At 51.2% G+C, this 17280-nt stretch overlaps 1 protein-coding gene across 1 annotated transcript in view; it reads left to right on the forward strand.

The window, feature by feature from the left end:
* PNKD (PNKD metallo-beta-lactamase domain containing) overlaps positions 1–17280 on the forward strand; it is a 58652-nt gene that overhangs the window by 17202 nt on the left and 24170 nt on the right. The gene's annotated exons all lie outside the window — the stretch shown is intronic.

A 17280-nucleotide genomic window follows, 5' to 3' on the forward strand; every position in this document is an offset into this window, starting at 1 on the left:
CATACGGACAGTTCCAGTTTGCAGAGAGTTTAAAAGAGGGAAAGTGGCTCCTGCCACAGTGGCAGGAGGGGGACCCAAGGAAGAAAAGACCAAAAAAAAAAAAAAAAAGCGAGGTAAAGCTGAAAATGGTGTTTTTAATGCCCCATCTCAGGGGAGCTACCTACAGGACAAGAAAAAAAAGGTCGCTCATAATAAACCTGATCTAGAATCAAAGGACCTCAGAAGGGTGGGACTGGTTAACCTTTTCCTCCCATTCTGATGATAAACAAGTACTATCTCTTTGATGGTGATCCAGAGATGAGATTAGGTGGGGCAAGATTCCTTGCTTTCAAGGAGAGACCAGGCTCTTGAGAAGTTAGCAAATGGGGCCTAAGCTAAAGTCCTGGCCTTGCATTCCCCAGGATCCCAGTTCTAATCCCAGCAGCCCTGCTTCCCATCCAGCTCCCTACTTACGACCTGGGAAGGTAGTAAAGGATGGGCCAAAGCCCTCGGGACCCTGTACCCACGTGGAAGACCCAGAACAGGCTCTGAGCTCCTGGCTTCGGATCAGCGCAGTTCTCTCCGTCTCTCCTGTCTGTATATCTGACTTTGCAAAAAAACAAAATAAATCTTTAAAAAAGTTAATAAATGGGGAGAAATACGATTTTTTATTTTTTAAAAAGTAACTTCACCAGGGACCAGAAACCCTAACTGCTTACTATCCTGGTCTGACTGCTCACACAGCAATTAGCTGGAATTGGAGGTGGAGCCAGGTTTGAACCCAGGCGCCCCATAAGGCTTCTCAAACACTGTATCATAGGGTTACCCCAAGCCACGGAATTAAGGGACACCCCCCTTCATGTGTGCCACCTGTCATGAGCAGTGGGTGACTTCCTCAGCCAGGATAGCAGGTGTCGGAAGTCGTGAAGCAGGTGTGTCCGTGTCCACACTGGGCTCAGCCTTCATGGGACCCAGTGAAGAATGCAGCCCCAGTTTCCTCTAATTGGGGAAAACTGGTTCTGAGAGATAAGCCATCACGGGGCTTGCCTAGTTTGTGTGGTTCCAAAGTCCGCCTGCATTCTTTCTGTTTAGGTGAGCCAGCAGGACCTTGAAAGTGCTTATCTGCTGTTCAGGGCCTGGGGTCTGCACCCCAACCAAGGGTATTTCACAGCCAGCTGACACTCCCTTTCTGAATGTTCAGAGCAACAAGGCAACAGGAGGACAGGTCCACAACTCAGATAACCTGGGCACCTCCTGACACCAAACCTGGCCCTGGGCACTTTGACTAGGGTAGCCAGCCCAGCTATTTCATGGAACAAGTTTTGTTTGTTTGTTTGTTTTTTAAGATTTATTTTAATTTGGGGCCCAGCACCATGGCCTAGTGGCTTAAGTCCTTGCCTTGAACGCGCCAGGATCCCATATGGGCACCAGTTCTAATCCCAGCAGCTCCACTTCCTGTCCAACTCCCTGCTTGTGGCCTGGGAAAACAGTCGAGAAGGGCCCAAGGCTTTGGGACCCTGCACCCACTTGGGAGACCTGGAAGAGGTTCCTGGTTCCTGCTTTGGATCGGCATAGCATCAGCCGCTGAGGTCACTTGGGGAGTGAACCATCGGACGGAAGATCTTCCTTTCCTCTCTGTCTCTCCTCCTCTCTGTATATCTGACTTTGTAATAAAAATAAATAAATCTTTAAAATATATATATATGTATATAAAGATTTATTTTAATTTGAAAGGCAGATTTACAGAGAAAAGGAGAGACAGAGACAAATCTTCCATCTGCTGATTCATACTCCAGATGATTATAATAGCTGGGGGTGAATCAGTCTGGAGCCAGGAGCTTCTTCCAGGTCTCCACGTGGTGCAGGTGCCTAAGCACTTGAGCCATCCTCTGCTGCTTTCCCAGGCCATAAGCAGGGAGCTGGGTTGGAAACAGCAGCTGGACTCAGAACTCATATCTGATGCTGGTACGGTAGGCAGAGGTGTAGTGTGCTGCGCCACCAGGCCCCCTCACAGTGGATTTAGGATCGGGGAGCCTAAATATTTATCTAGAATCCCACCTGCATGTAAGAATGAGAGAAAGCAGTGTGATTACTCAGGAATATAGGAAGCAGTCACTGCTTGGATTCTATTTTTTAGGCCAGTTTGAGAGGTTTTCTAAACCCCCCCACCACACACACGCATGTGTGCACACATACACACACGTATAGATGCTCATTTGTGTAGCAAGATATAATCTGAGTAGGCTAATGAGCACCAGCCCAGGCTGCCCTGCTCATTCTCTGCTTCCCCCTTGCTGGAGGGCTAGTGATGGTGGCGTGGCCGCACAGGGTGGGAATGGGAAGAACGGGTGCAGGGTTCTTGTCTGGGGAGAGTTCTGTCTGTGGCTGAGGAAGCGTCTGCTGGGCTTCCTGGGGCCTCTAGAGGGCATGTGTATGATCGGAATATTGAATAGGGTCGATGCTGCTGGGTGAGGTCCACTGATCCAAGGAGAGGCATTGAGCCAGTGGAGTCACACCCTTCAAGGGTTGTTGGGGGTTGATGCAGGTGCCAGACAGGTGAGTAAGGCGGGGATGAGCCTCTTGTGAATGAAAAAGTTATTTATAAGTCATAGGGAACTTTGTGGTTGGCCAATTCTGGAAATGGAGAATATTTTTGGTAAAGTTCCACACCTACATCTGGGAGGGGTGGGGAAACTGCCCTGGGTGTTTTGTGGGTGCTCCTCTGCTGTGACTGACACTTTCCCACCCCTTCCCAGTCACCCTACAGCACGTGGGCGGGGCCGGGCTGTGACACACAGGGTCAAGCTGCCCTCTGCAGGCTCAAACCATGGCTGCTCCGCTTCTGATCTAGCTCCCTTCCAGTGGGTCTGGGAAAGCAGCAGAAGATGCAACCACATGGGAGACCCGGAGGAATCTCCTGGCTTCAGATCAGTCCAGTTCTAGCTGCCCTGGCCATGAGGAAAATGAACAAGTGGATAGAAGATCTCTCTCTCTGTCTCTCCCTCAGTAACTGCCTTTATGAGGGTTTTGCCCTCATGACCTAATCACTACCTTAGCTCCCTGCCCCCTCCAATACCATCCCACAGAGGACTAAACTTCAACACAGGACTTGGGGGATTAGGGAAGCACAGGGGCCTTTTGCCAGAAAGCACAAACTCTCCCCTTTCCACACCTGCCAAGAGGCCTAGCAGGAAATTCTGTCTACAGCTGGCAAACAGCAGGCCTTGTACCACCCTGTGTTGGGGGAGAAGGCGGTGGGTTCAAACAGACACGCCCCATGTAAGCCTTCAGGCCCACTCTCCTGAGTTCACTGTCTGATCGTGGGCCTATAAAAACAGTGCCTCAAACAGGAGCTGGTGTGACTCCCAGTGGCTCTCTGAAGGAGCAAGGTCCCACCCATGGGACCTTGAGCAGGTGGTTAACAGAGCTCAGGCCCTAGAGCTGGTACTGCAGCCAGGCAGGGCCCTTGCAACCCTCCTCTTCCCTCAAGCAGGTTCACAGGTTAAGGAGGCAGCCCAGAAAAAGACCTCATCACTGTGGCCTTGTCAGTTCAAACTTCCAGAAACAGGGACTCTGACCCAGCACAGGCAGCGGGATGGGGCCTCAGAAGTGTCTGATTAGGAGGGAGGGAGGGAGAGATCCATCTTCCCTCTGCTTGTTCACTCCCCTAATGGCTACAACAGCCAAGTGTGGGCCAGGTGGAAGCCAAGAGCCAGGCACTCCATCCGGGTCTCCCATGTGGGTACTAAGACCCAAATACCTGCACCATTTTGTGTTGTCTTTCCATTTGCTTCCACAGGGAGCTGGATCAGAAGTGGAGCAGTCAGGACTTTGAACAGGCATGGGATGCCAGCATGGCAAGTGGTATCTTAACTGGCTGTGCCACAACAACAGCTTCTGGAATATTAAACAAAAAATTGTAGGGCTCGGTGCGGTAGCATAATGGTTAAGGTCCTCGCCTTGCACACACCTGCAGCTTTTACTTTCCATCCAGCTCCCTGCTTAAAAAAAAAAAATGTAGTTTATCTGAAATTCACATTTAACTGTGCATCTTGCATTTTCTTTTTTATTGGAAAGGCAGATGTACAGAGAGGAGGTGAGACAGAGAGGAAGATCTTCTATCCGATGATTGACTCCCCAAGTGAGCACAACTGCCCGTGCTGCACCAATCCGAAGCCAGGAACCAGGAACCTCTTTCCAGGTCTCCCACGCGGGTGCAGGGTCCCCGTCCTCGACTGCTTTCTCGGGCCACAAGCAGGGAACTGGATGGGAAGTGGAGCTGCTGAGAAATAGAACCGGCGCCCATATGGGATCCCGGCGCGTTCAAGGCGAGGACATTAACCATTACACTATCGTGCCGAGCCCAGCATCTTGCATTTTTCTAATAAGGTTACCCTGAAAGGAAAGTCAAGTCCAAAGCAGCAGAAAAAAAAAATTGTGGAGTGAAAGGGAGTGAATGATGCTATTTTAGGACTAAAAGCTGAAGATTAATGATGGAGGGCACAGGGGTAAACCCCAAGGCATCAGGACTTCTCTAGGGAGCATTCCAAATTCTAACTTCCTCAAAGAAGTTGCTTTTTTTTTTTTTTTTTTTTTTAACCACCTCTGAGGTCAGTGAATTGAGGAATTTAAACCAGCCTGGAGGGCAGGGGCAAAGTGTCTTTGATGCCCTGGTCTCAGCACAGCCCTGCCCCCACATCTGTGACCCGAGGGTAGGAGGGATGGGACGGACATTGGGAAGGAAATGTCAGCTAGTGGGACTCCCTACCCTGCAAAGTCGGGACCTTTTAGCTGTCAGCATGATGCTGCAGAAGTTGGGGTGGCCTGGAACATGCATGTGCTCAAGTGTGTCATGGATGAGAGGTTTTGTCCCAGCTTCACTCCTGAAAGCCCTGGGGTCTCTCTCTTCTGAGCAGGGGGTCACTTCTTGCTAGCTTTTGTGACTTTCGCAGTTTCACAAGAAGTCCTGGATGTGAACAGCATTGCAACAGCGATGGGTTGTGTAAGCCCCTTGCTGTCTACCACCAGGGAGGGGGAGTAGAGGCTCCCAGCATGGCCCCTGCTTTCCAGCTTTTCCAGCTTCCCACCAGCTGGGCGCCGGGAGACCTCCCAGCTAGACTTAGTCCAGGTTCGCGGCTTCCATTCTGGAGGCTGCAGGTGAGTGGGAAAACAGGATTTACTGAAAGGAAAAGGCTAATCTCTGCCCGGGCAGGCTGGGGTTGCTTTTTGATAGCCTAGGGGCGGTGCCTGGGGTGGGGCTTATTGAATATTCAAAGGTGGGGCTTGCAGTAAGGCAACAGCAGGTTCCCCGGCTCCAGAGCAAGTGCTGGCGCCTGGTGGAAAGTGAGGCTCAGCTTCCTAGTGGGGAGTGGGTTTGCCGATCCCAGAAGGTGATGGGATTTGGTTGCTGTCGATCCTTGGCTCCTGGTTGATGTCTGCCCACGTGCCCCTGTTGTTACCAGAAATGCCCGGTGGGTTCTTTCCTCAGCTTAGTATAGAAATAAAAAGCCGGGAATCTGTTGCAAACAGAAACGCTTATTTGCGAAGGGACCAGGGGAGCAGGGAAGGGAAGGAAGGGGAAGCACCTCCGGAGAGGAAGCCGAGAGGTGGGGCGCCTCTCGAAAGAGGAGGGAGAGGAACCAAAGGTTTGAGGAAGGGTTTTGGGGTTTTAAGCCTTCCTTGACCCCTCCTTGTTGGGCGGGGAACCTACAGGTAAGATGTTCCCCATTGGTGGTCTCCTAATTAGTTAAGAAATGGGTGGGCAGTGCTGGTGCCGCCCACCTGAAGGTGTGGCCAAGACCTCAGCAGGCCTGGATGGTCTCAGTCACCCTGATCACCACAACACCCAAGGTGCCTGGCGAACACAGAGAGACGCCCCTGGAGAAGGCGGGTCGGTTAGACTCCTGGTGCAAGGAGAGGGGACCTAAACAGACCCCCCCACCCCCCGGCAAAACCAGACCTAGCCAACCAGGCCAGCTTTGGGGCCACACTAGACCCGAGGCTCAATCAAAGCTCTATACCCATAATGTTTGTGTGACTTTGGACATGTTCCTTTTTTAAAAAAGATCTATTTATTTTTATTACAAAATCAAATATACAGAGAGGAGGAGAGACAGAGAGGAAGATCTTCCGTCCAATGATTCACACCCCAAGTGACCGCAACGGCCAGAGCTGTGCCGATCCAAAGCCAGGAACCAGGAACCTCTTCCTGGTCTCCTACACGGGGTCCAGGGTCCCAAGGCCTTGAGCCATCCCAGGCCACAAGCAGGGAGCTGGATGGGAAGTGGAGCTGCTGGGATTAGAACTGGCGCCCATATGGGATCCCGGTGCGTTCAAGGCGAGGACCTTAGCTGCTAGGCCATGCCGCTGGGCCCTGGACATGTTCCTTAACTGCTCTGAGCCCAGACAGCTTTGGTGTCTGAGGGAAGGGAGGAGCTGTGCGTCTTAAACACAGAGCTTCAGGTGTCAATTGGCTGTTGTCCAGTGATTGCTTGCAGAAGGAAGGCGGTCTCCTCAGCCAGCCCTGGGATTGACCTTGGAACAGGAAGTGCAGGCAACGGGCCCCGGGGTGGAGCCTCAGCCATGCTCTCACACCTTGCCTACTGCTCCTAGTGGACCTTGGCCTGCTCTGCCAGCCACACACCTGGGGGCGGGGGAGCTCTCAGCTTTTAACGTCCCCACCTCCTGGTTTCTAGAGCGCTTTCCAAGCAGGAAGAACTCCCCAAGTTCACCTGTATTTGTCTAAGCGACTCCCCTCCCCTCCCCCCAAAAGCCATTCCCAAACCAACACAACTACCCTAGACATTTCTGCTGACCAACACCTGCACAACCTCGATGTCCAGTGCCCCACCCCAACCTGACCACCCCCACCCCACCCCTGGTTCTTCAGCTTTACAGTCTTGATTCTGACAACAATCCTGTGACTGTCAGGATCAATGCTCTCCTACTGGCCCAGCCTCCTCTTCATCCCTCTCACACCCACCTCCCTCCAAGATCGCTTAGTCTCTAAGTGATCATTACTCAGCCCTAATTTCCGCCCCGGTTGGCCATGGCCCTGTGTGCCCTCACTGAAAATTCCTGGAAACATGGGTTTCCCTGTTCCATCCACACCAGCACCCCTTCCTGGGTGATGGCTCCCCACTTCCTCCAGGCCTCTGAGATGCTGAGACTTCCTCTATAAGCCTTGCACTTGGCTTTTTTTTTTTTTCTTTCCTCTATCTTATTGGAAAGGCAGAGAGACAGAGAGACACAGACAGGGAGGGATCTGGCATCCTCTGGTTCACTCCCCCAGGTGCCTTGTAATAGCCAGGGCCAGGTCAGGCCAAAGGTAGAAGCCTGGAACTCCATCCAGGTCTCTCACCTGGGTGGCAGGGACCCAGCTCCTCGGGCCACCTGCTGCCTCCCAGGGTGCATGCTGAGCAGGACACTAGATTAGAGGCAGAGCATAGATTTGAACCCCAGCACTTGGATAGAGGATTCTAGCATCCAGGCAGCTCAGCCACTGTGCCAGACTCCCACTGCAAATTTACATAGACGTATATAAACTTTTCCTCAGAAACATTTGATCTGTATATATTTTTAAAGGTTTATTTTATTTTTATTGGAAAGTCAAGTATAAAGACAGGAGGAGAGACAGAGAGGAAGATCTTCCATCCAATGATTCACTCCCCAAGCAGCTGCAATGGCCAGAGCTGCGCCGATCTGAAGCCACAGGCTCAGAGCTTTTTCCAGGCCTCCCACGTGTGTGCAGGAGCCCAGTGCTAGTGAAAAGCAGTTCCCAGATATGGCCACTTGGGGGCAGGATTTGGCTATCACTGGTTTGCAGAAAAGCGGACTTGCCAATTTTCCAGCTCAGTGAAGTCACTGAGTGGATTAGTACCCACATTAGAGAGAAAGAACAACAAAATAAGAATATAAACATGATTAATGTTTCATAGCACATTGTTTTTGATTTGTTGTATACAGCTATATAGGTCTTCTTTTTTTAACTTCCTGTGTCTGCAGGGGAGAGAAGGGTCCTTGCTGGTATGTATGTACGTGTGTGTGTATTTAGGTCTTGATGTAATACATGTATCCTTCTTGTGATCAACAAGTTTGAAAATCAGAGCAGATGTCGAGACGCAGTGTAAGTTGCTGCTTGGGACACCCACGTCCCCTATCAGGGTGTCAGGGTGCCACTGATCCAGCCTTCTGCTAATGGGCACCCTGGGAGGCCCCAGATGATCCATCCATGTGGAAGACTCAGATAGAGCTCCTGGCTTCAGCTTGGCGGAGCTGTTTATTTTAAGATGTATTTATTGAAAATTCAGAGTGGACAGAGAAATCTTCCACCAACGGATTTACTCCCCAAATGCTCTCAACACCCAGAACTGAGCCATACCAAAGCCAGGAACCAGGAACTACATCCAGTGTGGGCATTTGGACAGTGAACAGCAGGTACAAAGTGTCTCTCTCCCCTCTCAGCTCTGACTTTCAGATAAAAACAAATAGATTTTAAAAGTTTGAAAACCACCGTAATGCCCCTTAACCACAAAGAAACCAAACCTAGGATTGATCAATGGTTCAGCTGGGCGATAAGGTGCTGAGTACTTGGTCTTCTGACTTCTCCCATTTTGGGACATTGTAAATTCTCAATTGTTTTAAAGTTAACCTAAGGAAGCATCTGAGCTCAGAGCTGGACATTGGCTGCCCAGGCTCCTAGGCTTCTAGGTGGGGCTGAGCCGTGACACAGGTGGCTGCTTCTGGCATCTGCTTCTTTTGTGAACTCCCTGAAGTTTGCTCATGGCATATAGGAGCCCTTCCTCATCTTGGGTTGCACTCTCCAGTGTCGGTGACCTGCAGGCCACCACTGAACAAAGAATATTAGATGGAAAAGTCCAGAACTAAGCAACTCCCAACAACATGCTGTTTGTTGCAAATGGTCTGATTTAACAAATTGAATTTTAGAGCCCAGTGCGATGGCTCAGTGGCTAAATCCTCACCTTACATACCCCGGGATCCCATATAGGTATCGGTTCATGTCCCAGCTGCTCCACTTCCCATCCAGCTCCCTGCTTATGACCTGGGAAAGCAGTAGAGGATGACCCAAAGCCTTGGGACCCTGCACCAGTATGGAAGTCCCAGAGGAAACTCCAAGCCCCTGGCTTCTGGTTGGCTCAGTTCCATCCACCCAAGCCATTTGAAGAGTGAACCAGCAGACAGAAGATCTTTATCTCTGTCTCACCTTCTTTCTATAATTCTGCCTTTTCAATTAAAAAAAAAATAAATCTTCTTAGAAAATTAACTTGGCTGTAGGTGTGTACCCATGGGAAAAGGCACACAACAGGTTCATGGGGCCCCATACCCCCAGGCACAAACTGAGATTGGAACATGGCCCCAGTGGATAAGGGGGAACTCTTGGGGTCCTCCAATACATAGAAATGACCAGTTTGGGGGTTTCACAGTTGGCAGCCTGCTATAGGTGGTCCAGTGAAAGCAGTTACTTATGCCCTCGGGTGGGATCAGCCAACTAGCCTGCCCCATAGCCAGCGCCTGCCTGCCCCACACAGCCACCAACACCACTCCCCCAGGCAAAGACTTCTTGTGTGTCTGCCACATTGCCCTGGAGACGGAGTCTTCATCTCCCTCATGCCCCTCCCTCCGCACCCGGTCAGAACTAGCGCTTATCCCACGCAGCCATGCCAAGCAAGGTGCGCAGGAGTTGGAGCACGCTCCCTAATCTCTGGCCCCCCAGAATGCCCCCTTGTCCAGAGGAGAAGCTGGGTAGGGATGCCTCTCCCAGGCTCTGATGGCCCAAACTGCGAAATGGCTGCTTTGGAGCATCCAGCTCTGTTGAACCGGCTTCCTGGCTTCCCTCCAGGGTCTGGAGCAAGGGCGCTCTCCAGGCGCTGAGGATAGTTGTGGTTGGTAGCAGAGGCCCCAAAGGGGATGTCAGTACTATTTTCAGCTCTGAAGGAACTGTTCTCAAGGGCATGTCAGCTGCCTAGGGGCTGATCACAACAGCTGCCTCTCCCTCAGAGGGCCTGCTGGAGTCCCCAGCCTGGGGCCCTCATTAGTTGCTGTTCCTTCCCCTGGGAGTGTGTGAATGTGGGGTGGGTTAGAAGGTTCCTGGTCTCCTGAGAAGGCTCTTTGGGGTGATGTCTCAGGATGGTGCAGGACAGGCTGGAGACAGGGGTGAGGTGGGAAGGGCGACCGTGAGAGCACAAGACACAGAAAGCAGGGTTGAGACCAGAGCACTCCATGCGGAGACGGGATATGACCTAGTAGACACTGGGTGTGAACAGGCAGACAGCCAGTTCCAAGCTGCCCTTCCCAGGTGCAGTTAGTGGAACCTGGTTAGGTGCCCGGGGGCTGCAGGTGCTTGTAAAGGACCCAGTGTGAGGGTCCAGGGGGCTCGAGGTGGGGTCAGGCAGCTGGGAGTGGGAGGCCAGGATGTTGCCTGCTATATTTGCTCATGATACGGTTAGTTGAGTGCTCATGAAGAACAGATGTTGAGACTACAAGAAAGAGAGTAAGTACCCCCAAAACAGTGTGTCCTTCATTTTGGGAGTCACAGTTGTTCCTTGAGACAGCTCCCTGCTGAGAGTCAGTCCTTCTGGAGAAGAACAGTTTGTGACTGAAGCAGAGCAGGCAGTGGAGCAGGGGGCCAAGCTCAGCCCCACCCTCCCCCTTCTCCCTGACCCCATCCTGCACCCTCCTGAGCCCCTAGCCTCAGGAACTGCCCCAAAGCCTGATGGTGACACAGATATGTGTATCATAAAGGGGGAGTGGAAACCCAGGCATCAACTGGTGGCTGGAGAAAACCTCCCCTGGGAGCTTGGATTGATTCACATGGCAAATAGATTCTAAGGACTACTATGCGTGTAAAAACATGACCAAAGGACCAAAAGTCCAATTTGGGAGTAAAGGGACAAATATCCCAGGGCCTGAGTGGGAGTGGCCTGGCAGAGAGATAGTGGGCACCTCCCTCATGGGTTACCATTCCCACTGGAGAACAGGAAAACAGGGGCAGGGGTGGCAAGACAGAAAGGCACCTGCCAGTATGTATGTGGGCTGGATAGTAGGTTGGTTGGGTTGAACTTGGCTTCAATGCCCATTGACAAGTACAAGAGCTAAATGAGATGTGGGACAGACTGAACAAGCCTGCGGTACATACTGGCATGCATGGGAACCAGGGTAAGGAGCAAGTCTGGTGGGGGTTATGGGGAGTTGCCCCAACTAGGCTGCAGCTCCCACTGATTTGCGTGAGGACTGAGTATGAAGTGGGTAGGATTGAGCTGGACTACAACACCCATTGGTTCAAATGGAAGACAGGGCTGGAAACAGAACTGACCCAGCAATTGCAATGACCAGAATGTGCATGCATAAGCTAATTGGGGCAACGGATGGTGCTGGACCCTGTACTGGCAAACTCACACAAGAATCAGGTCTGGGATCATCTCAGAAGGAGTTTCTTTGGAGATCCCTCCAACTGAACTGCTAGTCTCAGAACCCCAACCGTAAGAGACTACATCAGGGCCTGGCACTGTGGCCTAGCGGATAAAGTCCTCACCTTGCACGTGCCAGGATCCCATATGGGCACTGGTTCAAATCCCTGCAACTCCACTTCCCATCCAGTTCCCTGCTTGTGGCCTGGGAAAGAAGTCCAGGACGGCCTAAAGCCTTGAGACCCTGCACCCGCATGAGAAACCCGGAAGAAATTCCTGGTTCCTGGCTTCGGATCAGCGCAGTACCGGTCGTTGTGGTCATTTGGGGAGTGAATCATCGGATGGAAGATTTACCTCTCTGTCTCTCCTCCTCTCTGTATATCTGACTTAGTAATGAAAATAAAATAAGTCTTTAAAAAAAAAAAGAAGAGAGAGAGACTATGTCAGCCAGAGGATTCTGAATAGGTTTGATCACGAATAGAATGGCGAAATTGGCAGCAGTTCAGAACTGTTGAACTATCAAAGCTGCTTGAACAGGACCCTCAGAGCGTGCCTCACACTGGGGATCTGGGGTGGATGGGAGGCTGGGTGGGGCTTTCCCTTTGTTTCTCCCCTGACCCCAGATACAGGGGGAAATGATGATATTATTGTGGATATATATATATATATCCACAGGGCCTGTGCGATCCTGGAAAGAGAACTCTGTTGTGGGTTGTATTTTCCCTGAGTGCCAAGTACTGTTCTTAGGGCTTTGCATCACGAGTCAGCAGTCCTATGAGACAGGTACTGTGCTGACCCCAGTTGACATGCGAGAGGATGGAGGCCCAAAGCAGTTATCAATGCTGTGCCTGCCATCCTAGGGTTAGTAAGTGTGCATCCAGAGTTGGCTGGGGAACTTGGAGTGGGGAAGAGGCGGCTTCCAGAGAATGAGGGAGCATGGGGAGAGGGAGAGAGAGAGCAGCAGGTGTATAGACAAAACAGTGAGAATCTGCCCTTGTACAGGGCAGGCCAGAGGCAGGGCGCTTCCTAACATGGATGGAAGAGCGAGAGGCAAGTGACTAGAATGCCTGGGACTGCAGCTGGCAGACAACAGGTGAGGAAGGGAGCTGTGGTGGAGAGTGGAAGGGTGCTCCCCCAATCAAGGAAGGCCAGGGGCGCTGGGCTCGAACTGTAAAAACAGAACCAGGAGCAATGACCGCTGGGTGAGAAGGAAACCCATTCAGGAAGTACAAAGGCCATGGTGTCAACAGGAGAAGGAAGTGGTCTGGATGCGTGGGAAAAGGAAGATGTCAGGTTATTTTCAAGTTAAACCGCTTCTTGGCCTTCTAGCTAAGACCGAGTGTAATGTTTTTAAGTCAATATTTATGGCACATCCACATGCTGGGCCTGGTGCGATGGTCTCAGATCCTGGCAAACTGCCTCAGGGGTGAGGCCTCTTCTCATCTGGGTGAGGAGACTGGGTCTTAGGGAGGGTGAGCAACCTGCCCAAGGTCACACATCTAGCGAGTGGCAGAGCTAGAACTAGGACCCTTGTTTGTGTCCCATGTGGACAAACATTTGCAAAGATAGAGGGCGCTGCAGGAGCAGAGGTGGGGGAACTGTGTGCCCATGATGAGGTCATCTTTGGCCAAGTCACATTGAAGAGGCCCTCAAAACCCTAGTCTGGGAGGAGAAGGGGAGGGGAAACCAGTCGGAACCTGGGCACTGCAGTTTGCAACTCCAGAGGGAGGCCATGCGGCTGTTTAACTCCAGAGAGATTGTGCAGCCATTCAAGTTCAGAGGGAAGCTGTGCGGCTGGTCACCTTCAATCAGGGAGATCTGGGCAATGGTGGGAGGCAGGGCAGCAGAGCGCAGAGAGCAAGGTATGGAAGTGAGGAGGTGAGGAAATGAGGAGGTCAGGGAATGAGGAGAGAACCTGAGTGTCCGGTTCAGGTGAGGACAGCCCCCAGAGACCAGCTCAGGTAAGGCAGAGAGCAAGACCGCACAGTCCACTGCACAGTCACTGCCCGGAGGTCCAGTGACAAGGACTGAACAGTACCTGGAACCTGGAACTCCATCTGGGTCTTCTACAAGGGTGCAGGGACTCAAGTACTCTGGCCATCCTCTGCTGCTTTTCCAGGTGCATTAGCAGGAAGCTGGACGAGAAGTGGAACAGCCAGTATACAGCCTGGTTGTTCATATGGGATGCTGATGTCCCAGGTGGTAGCTTAATTCACTTTACCACCCTAGGAAATATTTTTAAAATATAAGAGAAGTAACTGGAGCTAATGTGAAGGCTCAACTGGCTAATCCTCACTTGCAAGGCACTCACATCCCGTACAGGCACCTGTTTATGTCTCAGCTGTTCCACTTCCCATCCAGCTCCCTGCTTATGGTCTGGGAAGGCAAAGAAAAGTGGCTCAAGTGCTTGGGACCCTATAACCACTTGTGGGGCCCAGAAGAAGCTCCTGGCTCCTGGTTTTGGACTAGCTCAGCTCTAGCCATTGCAGCTACTTGGATAATGAATCAACAGATGGAAAGTCTTTCTCTATGTCTCTCCTTTCTGTAAATCTGCCTTTCCAATAACAGTAAATAAATCTTTTTTGAAAATATATTGCAGGCCTGGTGCAGTGGCCTAATACCTAAAGTCCTTGCCTTGAACGCACCAGGATCCCATATGGGCACTGATCCTAATCCTGGAAGCCCCACTTCCCATCCAGCTCCTTGCTTGAGACCTAGGAAGGCAGTCGAGGACAGCCCAAGGCTTTGAGATCCTGCACCTGTGTGGGAGACCTGGAGGAGATTCCTGGCTCCTGGCTTTGGATCGGTACAGCTCTGGCCATTGCAATCACTTGGAGAGGGAGTCACCGGACCAAAGATCTTCCTCTGTCTCTCCTCCTCTCTGTATATCTGACTTTCCAATAAAAATAAAGAAATCTTCAAATATATACATACATATATATATGCCTTTACTTTATATTAAAATGATGATTACCCACACTAATACTTTAAATATCTCCATTTCTAGTCTCAGAAAACACAAGTAAACGTGGCTTGGACAGTAATAATAATCATCATCTCAAAGATGGCCCAAGTACCAGGAGGCCAGGATGGAGGTCCTGGCTTCTGGGCCAGCCCTGGCTGCTGCAGCCATTTGGGGAATGACTCAGCGGAAGGAAGAGTTCTCTCTTTCTCTTACTCTGTGCGAAGAAGAGGAAGAAAGACATTTTTACCAGCCCAATGGAAGATTTTTCTCTCTCTCATTTTTTAAAAAGATTTGTTTATTTTTATTGGAAAGGCAGATATACAGAGAGGAGAAACAGAGGAATATCCTCCATCCGATGATTCACTCCCCAAGCAGCCGCAACAGCCAAAGCTGCGCTGATCTGAAGCCAGGAGCCCAGAGTCTTTTCCAGGTCTCCCACATGGGTGCAGGGTCCCAAAGCTTTGGACCGTCCTCTACTGCTTTCCCAGGCCACAAGCAGGGAGCAAGATGGGAAGCGGGGGTGCCGGGATTAGAACCAGCATCCATATGAGATCCTGGCGCATGCAAGGCAAGGACTTTAGTCACTGAAACACTATGCTGGGCCCAAGATTTCTCTCTCTTTGTCGCTCTGTTGGAGAGAAGGAAAGAAGGAAGAAAGGAGGAAGTGAGGGAGGGACAAAAGTAAGGCAAGAAAGAAGGAAGAAAGGGAGGAAGGGAAGTAATACATTTTCAATTGCCCAAGAGGGCTGCTGCAGTGCCAGGCATCACATACAGAGCACAATATCCAGCAGCCAGTGGAGCTGCCGCTTCATAGAAAGAAGACAGTTATAAGGAAGACAAAGCCCTATTCTGTGTAGAGCCTTCCTAGAAGGCCACCAGCCCAGTTCCCTCACCGGCCATGTGACCTGGGGCCACTGACTTGATCTCCGCTCATCTCGGTGTTCTAGCAGTGCAGGGAGAACTATAATCGCGTTCACCCATAGGGTTGTGAGAGCTGAGGGCTGATTCATGTACAGCTCTCAGAACAGCTCCTGGCACAGGACTGGCATTGTATACATTTTTGTTATCACTATCTGGTGGCCAGGGTTACATCACATTCCTGGGTCTGACCAATAGCCTGGCAGCGAGTGCCCCACTGAGTTGATTCATTCAAAGTCCATCTATCAGGGCTGGGAGGGACTTGGCTGGAGGCTGCCATTGTACAGACTGGGCAAAACCGGAGTCAGGAAAGGCAAGGGGGCGGAGACTGGGGATTAATCAACTAACAGGATCTGCCACACCCATGTGGTTTTAAAAATAATAATAACCTTTACCAACACAGGAGCTAAATTATCTGTGTGTTCTATTAAAAAACAAACTAAACTTGCGAAAACATACAAAGTGTTCCCATTCATATCACCTTGTTTCCCTAGAGATTCACATTTTTTTAAGATTAAATTTTTTTTATTGCAAAGTTAGATATACAGAGAAAAGGAGAGACAGAGAGAAAGATCCTCCATCTGATGATTCACTCCCCAAACTGCTGCATCAGCCAGAGCTGCGCCAATCCGAAGCCAGGAGCCCAGAACCTCCTCTGGGTCTCCCACGCAGGTCCCAAGGCTTTGGGCTGCCTTTCACTGCTTTCCCAGGCCACAAGCAGGGAGCGGGATGGGAAGTGGAGCTACTGGGATTAGAACCGGCGCCCATATGGGATGTGGGCGCTTTCTATGTGAGGACTTTAGCCACTAGGCCACGGCGTCGGGCCCTTGTTTGTGTTTTTAAAGGTAGGTTTAGGAATGTTTTTTTTTTTTTAAGATTTATTTTTATTATTTTTTTATTGGAAAGGTGGATATACAGAGAGGAGAGACAGAGAGGAAGATCTTCCATCCGATGATTCACTCCCCAAGTGAGCGCAACGGCCGATACTATGCCGATCCAAAGCCAGGAGCCTCTTCCTGGTCTCCCATGCAGGTGCAGGGTCCCAAAGCTTTGGGCCGTCCTTGACTGCTTTCCCGGGCCACAGGCAGGGAGCTGGAAGGGAAGTGGGGCCACCGGGATAGAACCGGCACCCATGTGGGATCCCGGGCATGCAAGGTGAGGACCTTAACCACTGCACCACTGTGCCGGGCCCAGGAATGTTTTTAGCTTAGCAGTTACTATACCTGTAAGAACCCCATGTCCTACCCTGGACTGCCTGCGTTCAACTCCAGCTCCAGCTCCTGACTCCAGGTGCCTGCTAATGCAGATTTGGGAGGCCATGGAGGTGGCTCAGGTGACTGCTTTCCTGCCACCGCCAGGGGAGGCCTGAACTGAGTCCCTGGCTCCCGTTGCCCACTGACTGTTGAGACTGACTTTGGGGAACTGAACAAGCAGATGGGAATTCTCTGTCCTCTCTTTTTCTCTGTCTTGCTGTGTCTCAAGCAAAGAAAAACCCTAACAAACTTATAGGAAGATAAATTGATTTTGGGACCTTTGTGATCATGGCACATTAAGCTGCTGCTTGCAACATGGGCATCCTGTATCATAGTCCTGCCTACTCCGTACTTCCGATCCAGCTCCCTGCTAATACACCTAGGAGAGCCTCAGATGGCGCCTCTATTGGTTGGGCCCCAGCCACGCACATGGGGGACCTGGCTGGAGTTCCTGGCTCCTGGCCTCCCTTCAGCCTGGCCCAACCCCAGCTGGTGCAAGCCTTGGTTTTGAGCTCAGCAAATCTGGAAGTAGAATCCAGGTCAGCTCCCTGTATCTAACTTAGACTGACCTACCTAAGGGATGCTGTCATGGTCAAAGGCATGAACACAGAACACATCCGCCCACAGCCATACCAAGGTCTCTGCTTGCCTTGCACCTGCTGATGTTCCCCTGCTGGAGCCCAGCATGGAAGGTGTATATGTATTGGGGGAGGGATACATTTCACCTCCTTCAAAGTGG

The sequence above is a fragment of the Ochotona curzoniae genome, unplaced genomic scaffold (assembly GCF_017591425.1).
Source record: "Ochotona curzoniae isolate NIBS_2020 unplaced genomic scaffold, NIBS_Ocur_1.0 contig_4514, whole genome shotgun sequence".
NCBI classification, from domain to species: Eukaryota; Metazoa; Chordata; class Mammalia; order Lagomorpha; family Ochotonidae; genus Ochotona; species Ochotona curzoniae.